Below are 12858 nucleotides of genomic sequence, written 5' to 3'. Positions count from 1 at the left end.
CATGGTTAGGTAGATCAACAAACCGCCACTTGGAGCTATGGAAGATCATGCATGAGTATGATATTATGGATGCAAAGATGTTGCAAATTCATGCAGTTCGATGGCTCTCTAGAGGTCAAGTGATGGAAAGGTTTGTGAAGATCATGCCTGCTATCCTTGAGCAATGGAAAAGACATGAAAAGAAGTGGTATGGATATGCTACAACTTTTATGGTGCAATTTATCATACATCTTTCGGCAGATGTGCTTGCAGAGTTAAATAAGTTAAACTCCGAATTTCAAAGGCAAGAGATGGATGTCACTATGATTGGTGCACTTATTGACTTGACTTTTGAAAAATTTAAAAGAAGGTATCTTATATGTGAGGATAATCAATTTGGTGTTGGGTCAAAGCATTTGAATGAATTTCTAAAGATGACAAGCAATGGAAAGCTGGAGTATAAGGATGCAAATGGTGTCGTACATACACATGTATTGAAGTACATTCCAATTCCCAAAGCATCAAAAAAGAAGGAAAAATCTAAGGCTACAAGTGATTCGGAAAATGAACATGAGGGATTGAACTTGAATATATCACTTGAATGTGATGCAAGTGAAACAGGTTCTCTAACTGAATGTATCTCTATTGCACGAGCATATGTGCAAAACATTTTGGATGCTCTAACTAGTAGGTTTGAAGATTTACCAGTCTTCAATGCATTCAAGATATTCAATCCTTCTTCATATCCTATGGATTCAATTGAGAGGGATAAAATGACTCAACAATGGTTAGAAAGACTTATCAACAAACTCAATGTTGACAGTCAGACCGTTGATATTAGAAGGTGTATGAATGAACGGGAGGATTTCATCGGCATGTTATATCGAGTTGCTAGAAATAGAGGTATGCATGATGCTTGGGAAGTATGCAGCACTACAAAGACATGGTGGGACTTGTATCCAGGCATGATGCATCTATGGCAGACTAGCATGGTTATCCCAGCAAGCACAGCTTCATGCGAGCGTGGATTTTCACGGCAAAATCTAATAAAAAGTAACTCAAGGTGTAGCTTATGCCTTGACACTTTGGATGCCTTAATGTTGCTATCCATTGATGCATGTGATAGCTCTCAAATTGACTGGAAAGATGTTTGGGACATTTGGATGGGAGCAAAGAATAGGAGGGCAATGCCATTAGAATGATTGAATGGATTATGGATTCACGTTATTGTTAGTTCACCCATGGATTTCATTGAGTAGATGAATTCATGTTGTTTCTACTAGGATGATTAAATGGAATCATATTATTGCTAATATGCAATCGTGTTCATTTAAAAGTTTCAATCATCTAATGTTTATATTGTTACTGAAGTATTAATAGTAAGCTATATAGTTATGCGATTTAAATTGGATTGTTCATTTGATGTTATGACCTATAAACTTTAAAAATCGTGTTACTTTTCATTTGCATATTTTTCTTGTCATTTGACTAGCATAAATTGTCTATCATCTGTCATTCGAAAGGCAGTTTTAAAAAATGCCTGTCATATAAAATTTTGAGGAACCCGTCAAATTTAGGCCTTGATAGTCTAGGTCAAGGCCTAAAATATTGGACGCATTTTAAGGTACTTTTTATTTATTTGGTGTAAGCCTTAAACTATTATTATGTTTTCTTTTCGAGGTACCTTCTCGTTTATTTGGTCAGCTAAACTCCATTATGGAGAATCATTTCTACTTTGGAAGGCGGTCCATCCCTCAGAATAAATAACCAGTTAATCCTAAACTACCAAAGTCCATGCGTCGTCAAAAGATAAGAGTTACCAGGATAACGCAAGTCCGACCTGCCGGATTCGAACCAGCGACCTAAGGATTCCAGTTTCCGCACTACAGTCCTCCGCTCTACCAACTGAGCTAAGGTCGGACGTTTGAAGCAGTAGAAAGAGAAATAAATATATATTGAAAACAAAAAGCCAAAACCAATCCGGCTTCCACAGTTCCACTCATTTAGCGTCTCTTCTCGGTATCTGCAAACGTTGACGACGAAGCTATGTAACACATGGGCTAATTAATGCGAGGTAAAGATTGGCTATTCGGTCATCATCCCCACATCTTAAAGAGGGAAGTAAACAAATGTAAGAATGTCTGGTGGACAAAAGCTAAAGTTTTCCCTATCGGGAAAAACGTTGACCTATGGCCTCTTTTTCAATGCGGGAGGGCAGCTGCCCACATCAAAAACCATAGCCATTATACATGCATACCGAAGCAAGAACAAGAAAAGAAAGATGGAGCGATATGTAAAGGAAAGGAAAGCACCCTCATCTCCACCAATGTGACATTCGGTCACTAGACAATTCAACCGAGAATGAGTGTGTATCTTTTCTCCAAGCGCACCTCCTTATATACGTTAAAAATAGAGTTTACACTCCCCTCCAAGGACCACTTCATGCATTGTGGGAGCATACACACCATAATATTCTTCAATGGGGTGAAATATGTACATCTCCCATAGTAAGGGAACCTAGGCAAACTTTGCTTGCAAGCTTACATGACTACACCTTCTTACCCAAAAGCACAAAAAGCTTACTAAATTCATTAATGAAACTCTCGTTCATAATAGGAATCAACTTGGATCTTCTTCCCAAAGGAAATGACTCAACTTGGGTCTTCTTCTAGAATGCAAGTTATTTCTACAAATCCAAATCTTCTTAATCACTAAGCTCTAATAGTGGCCCAATCTAAAGTCCCCCCATCTTCGACTCTCGAGTAACAAAACCTGCTTTCAAGAGAAAGAGTGAAACTGAATTGTTCTCATGATATATAGTAATTTCTTCCAAATTATTGTAATCCTAATATGAGCCAATATAGAGAGAATAAAGAGGGATAACATGCACTTATTTGCACATGCAATCCTTTGTGGAAAGCTTGTCAACCACCAAGCTCAATGTCGTAACATTATATGTGAATGGAGTAGCACACCAAGATCTCTTGAGCCTCTTTTTCCAAGTCTTAAGAGAAACTAGAGTTCAACCTTGTCCACTTCTTCATCACTTTTGTCATCCAAAATTTTCTCAAACTACAAAAATTAGCCCTCTTCTTCATCTTTCCTAAGTTCCTTCGCTGCAGATGTATCTACTTTTGTCTCATAGGTTGATTTGTCTCTCTCTCTCTATGCACACATACAAGCATCATCATGGAGGCTTGTTTTAATCTTATGCAAACCTTCAACTATTATTTCTTTACTATAATCCAACATCTATAATTTCAAAATAGTTTTGCATGCTCAATTAGAGCATGTCTATTTTAGTTCAAAGGCTAGCACTAGACAGAGTAGAATTCACCCAAATCAAAGTATGATGCTTGTATATATTCTACATCACAAGCACTTCAAAGATGTAAGCATACTAGTGTAAGTATCCAAAATGTTGTTTCCACCTAAGCAAAAGTGTAAAGACCACAAAGGTTTTCCAGTACCATCAAATCCCGTATAGAAAGCCAATATCTTCTTTCTTGCACACAAAAAGTTGTTCTCAAAATCACTTCCCTAAGACATATCCACAAAATCTTTGCATCTATAGTAGTATATTCATTCATCTACTACCCAAGGCTTGAAATAATCCTACCTTGGTGAGTGTTAATGGATAAGTTCATATGTATATCGGTCAATGTACATATGCTTGTATGACGCATAAAACTGAATGTTTGCCATCTCTTTTTAAAATCACTCATGTGTGTATCTCAAAAAATCGAATACAATAACTAAGTATGTCACATCTTTCACATGTGTCTCAGAAAATCAAATACAATCACTAAATATGTGGCATCCTTCCCTTAAGAGCATTCGGTTTTAACATAGAATACATGAGGCTCGACACATGTTATTATGACCTCTAAAAAACATATGTGTCTAGCATTCTTTTTCAACGCTATCTTGGAATTCTCTTATCAATCCCACCCTCCATTTAACAATCTTCCCATTTGCATATTTTGAACACATTGCACTTGGGACATTCACATCAAATCTACTAGCTTGACTTGCCAAAATATGCTTAACCTCTCCATGAAAAACAAATCCATTTGCTTAAAGTTCATCAACCTCTTCAACTAGGAGACATGTTTCCTTGACTATTCACCATACTTAGAGTGCAAGACCAAGGGGCCTACCATGTGGTGCATGCCCACAACAAAAGTATGAGTTCAAAACCAAAGAAATCCTTCAACTAATCCACCCAAGTACTAATGGCACCCCCAAATGCATGGTGCAAGTACTCCTTGATTAGTCTTTGTACTCCATTAATAAATCTACTGCATCTTTCTATACATCTATCCAACACTCCGAAACATGTAAGTTTGTTTCCTACATTTATTCTTTGCATTGCCCACATACTCTTTGCCACCCTCCTTGATCCTTTTAGTATTTCTACTTTCTTATGCCTCACTTGTGCCTTGCTTAGTACTTAATTTAACAATAACGTATTTAGGCCTATGGTTATCTTCTTCTAAGATCACACAAGGTTCTCCAAGCACATGGCTTTTCTTACAAGCACTCTTTTGGATAATAAGTTGTGTTTTGTATCTATGGACTTTCCATCCATTTCTTATATGCACGATTGTGTCAAATCTTTTTGAAAGAGGAACAATTGTAAAAATGTTTCGATCATGTCTTGTAATCTGAGGCCAAGTCAACTTTGGTTCCTTTGAAGTATGCATTGTATTTTACACTTAAGGACTACCATAGACATATCTACACTAAATACCTCAAACAAAGTGATTTTGTTTTGTGTGACTTACAATTTCTCTCATGCTTGCATGTTTTGTCTCGGAAAGGTTGGTAGTTGGAATAAAGATACTAGAGTCATCTTAGGAGATAAAACCATGCATCCCAATGAGTGCTCTAGATTCCCACTAAGAAAGCCATGTTTTCAATGTTGATATTTTTCCAACCACTACATGACCAACATGTTGATACATTAGATTTGATACCTACTTAAAATTCATATTCCAATGCATACTTGTTCTAAAATAAAAAGCAAAGGGCATTGCATTGTTTGTGAGTTGAAGATGGATACATTGATAATGATTAGTACTAGAGCATCTTTAGCCAAGCTAAAGGTGATTATTCTTCAAGGTTGGATGTAAGGAACAAGGCACTTGGCTGATGGTTCTATCATTATGTTGGCCAAGACTGAGGCCAATGTCATTTTAGTTTCTACACAAAATCATGAATAATACTTGAATGTTGCAAATACGAAATCAAGCTCCATCAATCTAGACTCTAGTATTAGACAAATGCCAAAACTTGTGTGTTCCTATTTATCAAAGAAAACAAAGATTAGAGGATTGGATTAGGTTTGGGTGCATTTTTTCCTAGGATCGGGAGTTTGGGAATGTGAATTATTCCCAAGTGGAAGTTAAGGCCACACATTGCTTTACTCTATGAACTCACTATATCACAACTTTTACATGTTTGTATAAGAGAGAGAGCTTTTCCCATGCAAGCACACTTTAGGTGTAGGTTATCAACCTTAGGATTTTGACTTTCAATTCATTTGCATTGTGAAAATTTTTATGCTCTAATTATCATAGATGGTGGAAAGAGGAAAAGAAAGATGATGAGTATGGAGACAAAGGGAAAATTTAGTTGTATGTAAATGAACTATAAAGAAAAAAGCTTTCTTGTTCACAAATATTGTGGGTGGACAATGAAGTAGAGGAAAAAGAAGAGAAGAAGAGACAAAGAGACGGAAAGAGGAAAAGGAAGAAAAAACACTAAAGAGAGTTTCTTTTTAACTTTGTCAATTACAAAAGAGACCATGATATATGAGCAATCGAAAGCACCAAGAACAAGTACTATGAGATAGGCCAAAAAAACTAGTTGCACCTTGTAGAACTAGAAGAATAAAACTACTTTTTAACATCTCAAATATATGCAAGAAAGAAGAAAGATGAGTATTCCCTATAATGTCTACTCCTTGCCTTGCCATAGCCATAGTTGGCTTGTGTTCGAGACGATTGATGCGTGGCAAACAAGTGAAACAACTATAAAGTATTGTGTCACACTAAAAAAGTAAAATATCTCCTCTATTGGTCAATTTAAGTGCCATTCGTGCCTTGTGATGAGGGGTTAAATGCAACAAACCAAAATTGTAATCCATAAGTCAAATAATGTAATATATTAAGTGAAAAGTTGATTTTTAAATCTCTTTTCATATCAATTCTCATCCAATTCATAATTATTACTATCTATAAAGTAATCTATTGATATTCAAATGCATTGAATACAACTTGTTAATTATAGTATACTATCACCTATAGAAAAGACAGGTATCCACCCACACCTTTAAAAAGTCGTTCTAAAGGCAATATTGGACTAAACTTGTCATACATCTTTATTTGCCAATGCTCTACACAATGTAGAGTACCATCCAATAAGTGATCTAATTATACCAATCCTAGTCCTTTCCCATGTGCGTTTACATCCATCCCTATCCCATAGCAATCTCCATCCATTATACTGAATGAGACCTTCACTGCTTATCCATTTAATGCCAGAGCTATAACTTTATCCTCACCTTGGTTTCTCAATGGCTGCACTTTTTTACGATAATGAAAGTGATATTGCACAATTGAATCATATTGTGGATTTTAGTGACATGATGGCACTCACCCCTTCAAAACTTCATGCATAATATATTGAGGAAAGCATGAAATTTTCAAAGTAATCTTAGCTCATTACATGTGCAACTTCGTGACGTTTTTAACTTATTTTTGTATTTTTATCTAATATTTTGGCATCATAAGTATTTTTTTAATTTTATTTGTGATAATGTATGGTCCATTTATGTTGTAGTCATTCATTTAATTTTTTCTTTCCATTCAAATAGTATGTTAGCATTTTATCCTTGATTTTGTATTCTTTATGTATTTTATTATCATACCATCTTTTTTATCTCATTTGAGCAATGTCTAGGTTTTTACGAATTCCAACTCTTAGTAGGGTTTGTTTTTATTGTAGCTCTAAGTAGCAATCTATTGCATACTTATTTTTACTAGGTACTTCTATTAGAGGTATTTTTGGATGAAATATTGGATCACATCCATAATACCCTAAAGGGGCTTACTTTGATCAAAGCCTACACTGAGCATCTATATGCATGGGTTACAAAACGGAGAACTTCATCCAAATTTTGTTCTAATGGGTCTACATATATTTGAGATCATTTGTTTAATTGCTTTATTTAGATGTTCTATTAACCCATTAGTTTGTGGGTGATATGGTGACATGAAAGTTTGTTTTGCCCCTAGACATCTACATATTATTTTGATTGCTTTTGATTTGAAGTTTTGGCTTGGCCTCATAGTATAATTGTTGGGCCTAAATGTCTAGTATCACACCTTCTACTAAAAAATTTGCTATAGAGTTAGCTATTGCATATGGTGATTCTTTGACTTCACACCATCATGTTAGATATTTTGTTAGAACTACTATATGTTTATCTCCTCTAATTGTTTCTGGTAAAGGGTCTATGATATCCCATGCTACCAATTCAAATAGTTTAAACACACTTATATGTTGGTGCAATCCTACTAGTTTATCTATTGGTTGTTTGTAAGTTTGAAGTTTGTTGCAATTTTTTAAATATTTCACTATTGAGTATGTATTTTTGGCCAATAATATTTATTCATAATAAATTCTAAACATTTGTGGAAACCTGAGGGTCCAAATAAGGGTTGAGCATGAAGGTAATTAATATATGTATTTTGTAATGCTTTTTGGAATTACTACTTTTGCTTCTTCTTTTTTATCTACATAATATAACATATTTCCTTGAATATTATCTTTGTATTTTTGAGATATTATTTTGAATGTCCCCCATTAATTTTTTATGTTTTTACATTCTTGTTGAAGTCTTGCTATTAATTGAATATATGTAGGTGGGCTCTCTATTGTTGTATTTTGAATGTATGTGATCCTAGATAAGCCATCAACAATATTGTAGTCCATCTTAGAAGATGGCCTTGAGGTGAGCCTTCTCATTTAATGATATCAACAGTTGACGGTTGGTTTCAATAGTTAATTGTGATCCGTATGGATGTAGTTTTTGTACAGACCAAACAATTTATAGGAGTCTCTTTTCACTTATTGAATAATTAATTTCTAGTTCAATGAATGATCGACTAATAAAGCAAATTGTTCTCCATTTGTCATTATCGTCTTTTTGTATTAATACATCCCCAATTTTATTTATTAGATGTATTTGTTCTTAAAAGAAATGGTTTTTGCAAATTTGGATAGTTTAATATGATTGTCTTCAAAGAAAATTATTTTAAATCCTCAAAATCTTTTTTGCATGTCCCATCCATTCAAATTTTTATTTCTTTATTAGTAATTTTCTCAATGGAGTTGTTATTTTAGCTAATTTGGTTAAAAACAACTAAAAATGCTCATTATACCTTTAAAAATCATTGTAGTTTCTTCACATTTTTTGGTTTAGAAAATTATGTTATTGTTTTAATTTCTATTTTAATTCCTTTTTGCAATATGATAAATCTTAAAATTTTGACTTGTGTTTGGCCCTACTTACATTTCTTAAGTTGTAATTTGAGATTGTATCTTTCCAAAATAGTTAATCTTTCTATTAGTACTTTTAAATGTTGTTGCCATTATTTTGTACAAATCAAGATGTCATCTAAACATACAACCAATACTTTTTTAGCAATTAAGTAAACAAATGACTTATCTACTAAGCATTGAAAAGAACTAGGAGTATCAAAAAGTCCAATGGCTATTACCTTAAACTCATATGAACATTTGGCTAAGTAAAGCATGGACTTGCTTGCCTATTGATAGTTGCTTGTAATACAATGCTAAATCTAGAGCAGTGAAGTATTTGGATTGTCGTTTTAATAGGTGCAACATTGTCCCATTTTAATAGGTGCATGATTTGATGTGTTAATATGGTGTTCAATTGGAGCAAAAGCAATGGAAGGTGAGGTAGAGTATAAATTTTCTCTATTTTTTAAGTGGTATATTTATATTTTTTACTCTTGTTGCAAAAGGTATAATTTGTGAGTAGTTGACTTCTAAAAAATTTGTTGGCTTCTCAATGTCCAACCATTTTCCTCCTAATATGTGAAGCTTTTTATTTTTGAAGTCAAATTATCCATCAAACTTCTCATACCAATCAGATCTTAGAGTTATTGAAAATATTTGTTGGGGGAATACATAACATTCATGAAAATATATAGTTCCTTGGATATCAAATTTTATTGTAACTACTTCTATTGATGCATACACATGTCTTCTATCACCAAATAAGTCTGAAATTTGTGATGCTTTGTTTATTTCTAGATTTAATTTTTTGATTATTTCTTTATCAATAGATGAAAAAATGCTCCATGTATCAATTAAAATCAATGATGTTGTCCCTTTAATCACAAGTTTTACGACGCAGATGTCTTTGTTGTGACTTTGAGGAGGCTTGTAGGTGTGGATGGTTAGCCTCTATTATCTACTCACGTAATCATTTCCTAGCAAGACTCTAAGTTCTACTATACTTTATCCAATCTAAATATTTTGGAATCCATTTGTTCTTAGTCTCTTTGCCTTCCTACCATATTTTGCTACATGGCCAAACATGTGGCAATTAAAGCGCCTAGAAGGGCCTTGATTGTCACATTGTGGTAATTTTTTAAATGATTGAACATTTTGTATGTCAATGTCCATTGGAGTTGGTTCATATTAGTGTTTAATAGTTATTTGAAATGCAATCATGTTTCTATTTAATATATTATTTTCAATTCTTTGTGCTATTTGAATGGCATCGTTTAATGTTTTTGGGCCTTGTTCCTAGACCTTAAAAGTTATATCATGTCATAATCATGGCCAAAGAAAGTGTGGTTTCATAGCTTCTAACATATGAGTTATATTCTAAGTAGTAGAACTTGATCATATTTTATTGTGAATTATGTAACGAGCTCATTTTCTAATTGCTTACAATTGTTTACTTGTTAAAGTGATGTTTCTATTACATTTTATCGAGTGAAATATTTGATTAGTTGATTCTTAATATTATACCAATTGATTTTAGTGATTTCACTTTGTTGTGTTTACCATGTTGCAATAATACCCTAAAGTACTATTTGTATTTCCTGTGATTTCCTTTCATCTTGTCACCCACATTTTTGAAGCAATCTTTGATTGGAAGGCCAAAGGACTTTGATTGCACACTATGGTTGAGTGGTGGATTTGTTATTGCTACTATTTGATTTTGTCGATTGGCTAACAAGGACAACAAAGCCTAATTTGTATCATAAGTATATTCAAGGATTGCATTATTTGTTCTTGAACTAATATGTTAGGTTCATCATTCATTCACTCAATATATCCCTCCATTTAGCTTTCTTAATTTACTTTTACAACTTAAATTCGATTTCTTTTTTATCTCTTGCAGTAAATCAAGCAACAAAACAAAGCTATGCCAATTTGTGATATTTACTTTGGTTGACTAATTTATTGTTTATCTATTTATCTTTTTTATCATAACATCAATGTTTTAAATGTTTTTGTTTAAACTTTCTAATATTTTAATTATTACTATGTTACTCTTTTGGTCAACTATTGTCAATGTTTGTATGACCTCTCAACAACTCACAAATCCTATAGTCCAAAGATAGCAACATAGCGAGTAACTGCAATTGCTGTTAGAACTAGCTACACAAGCTACCGATATATCGAGACAAGCTAATCGATGCTCTCAAGTTGCAAATATGCTACAATGACCTTCAACAAACTTGGGTCTGTGATACGACAAGTTGTTTGTCGGAGGAATTCTAAGAGTGATGACCAACCCACTTCACCAAATAGATGTGAAATTCTACGATTCAAGATGAGAGAGAGAGAGAGAGAGAATGAGATAATTGAGCATAAAGAATTGTTTGGTTGTGTCTTCTTCATTACTAATCTTTAAATAGCCTTATATTTAGTATTTGAGTTATTTTGAAAATTACCAAGTCTCAAGGTTGTTACAAGGGGCATTGCCCAAACCACTATATATGCAAACTCTATTGGTCATGCCCTATTATACCACCCCTCTCATAATTATAAAGCGAAGATACTTATATCAAGTTTTCAACATACTGCTTATATTGCACGTTCACCTACTTTTTATCTTTACTACTATACTTTTATGATGTTATAAATTTAAGTTTTAACCAAAAAATTTATAAAATATCAAAGCAATTGTATCTTATACTTTGATCAAGTAACTTTTTGGCTTTTGTTTTTATAGTTTGCAAAGTACTCTTTATCAATACGACATCTTAAGTTATACAAGAATTTCCAACCAAATCTAATTTTCTTTCACAAGGTTAAATCGTAATTTTCAACCAAATCTAATTATCTTTCACAAGGTTACAATCTACCTTTTTTGTCCTAATAAACAATAAAAGAAAGTAAAAAAAAGCAAAAAAAATGCACTTATTGTCTTTGAAAACAAGGGAACGCCACCTTTCCTCCTAATTATAAAACAACAATCTTGTGCCAACTCGTTGACATATTGCTTGCATACCATGTTAATGGGTTTTCTAATGTTTCTCCTACACTTTCACAAAGTTATATATTAACCAAATAATAATAACATGTGAAAACCACCACATCTCAAACTTTGACATAGCAACTTTCTCGCTATTCGTTTTATGTTTTAAAAGATATCCTTCATCAACACACTGTCTCAAGCTATACGATAAGTTCTTAGTCAAATCTGATTAGCTTCAAAAACTTGTGGGTGTTGTTTATCTTGTGTAGTTTAAAAGAGGTTTTATTTTTACTTACATATAGTTAAAAACACATTCAATTCAACAAGATTAATATCATACATTTAAAAGCCCACATAGTTCCACCACCTACACTTGGTTGCACATGCCACCCTAGTTACAAGGTATAGACCATTACACTTTTTTCATCATTTGTTAAATGATAACATTGTAACAATTCATAAACCCAAACTTGTGGTTTTACTTCTCATCTCTTTGGCCCCTCTGTTTTATTTCAAATTCTTTTAATTCAGCAAACCCCCCCTTCTTTTAATTCAACAACCCATCGACTCAACCCCGCCCCTTCTCGAGGTTATGCAAGCTATGTGGACTACAAAGTGTAGAATCAGAGGAGCACACGATTATGACATGCCCAATATATGCACACATACAAGCTGACTTTGATCACTTTACAAGGGCCACTTTACCAATTTTTGACCACTACTCCTATATCAAAGTTAGGAGCTCTTGTCACCCGCATGTTACGCTTTCAGGAAAACCACGCTGCATAGATCGTTCTTTCACCATAACTACCCCTTTCCTACCATGGGAGAGGAAAATCATTGTATATCCGGAAAGGTCCCATGGGTCATGATTTGGCCTTTCGTGGTGGACGATAATAAACTACTCTACTCTCTCTCTCTCTCTCATGCCTAAGCATAAGCTAAAAGCAACTTGCATAGTCACAACCAAAATCGCACAATCTAGACATATTTAGCAAGCTCCTTTAATTTTGACCAAACGACTTGTGCCAGAGTTCAAAGTTTACATATTGAGCAGAATCTCTGACACACACCTGAAGCCCCATGAAAAGTTTTCCTACTACTGTGCTTTTCGGAACCACCCTCAAGTTCTCAACATACTACAATCGCAATGCGGTCTTGTTCTTGACAACCAAAGATCATTAGCCCAACCCACAGTGATAAACAAGTTCTATTAATCAATCACGAAGTGTGAGACCATTCACTGAAGAATAGGCTCAGAAGTGATTTTAAAAAAGCATTTAAAAAACCGAGGCTACCTTGAGAATCAAGGTCACAGAATTATAGAAATGAGAAAAGAAGCACCT

At 33.8% G+C, this 12858-nt stretch overlaps 1 non-coding gene across 1 annotated transcript; it reads right to left on the bottom strand.

The window, feature by feature from the left end:
- Positions 1-1813: 1813 nt before the first annotated feature.
- TRNAY-GUA (transfer RNA tyrosine (anticodon GUA)) lies at positions 1814-1899 on the bottom strand. The gene is given in 2 exon segments: positions 1814-1849; positions 1863-1899. It is a non-coding gene; the product is annotated as a tRNA-Tyr (tRNA).
- Positions 1900-12858: the final 10959 nt, after the last annotated feature.

Source organism: Lygodium microphyllum, chromosome 4 (assembly GCF_053477565.2).
Source record: "Lygodium microphyllum isolate KBCC chromosome 4, Lygodium_microphyllum_v1.1.10, whole genome shotgun sequence".
Classification (NCBI taxonomy): Eukaryota; Viridiplantae; Streptophyta; class Polypodiopsida; order Schizaeales; family Lygodiaceae; genus Lygodium; species Lygodium microphyllum.
This window is presented reverse-complemented; position numbering and strand designations above follow the sequence as displayed.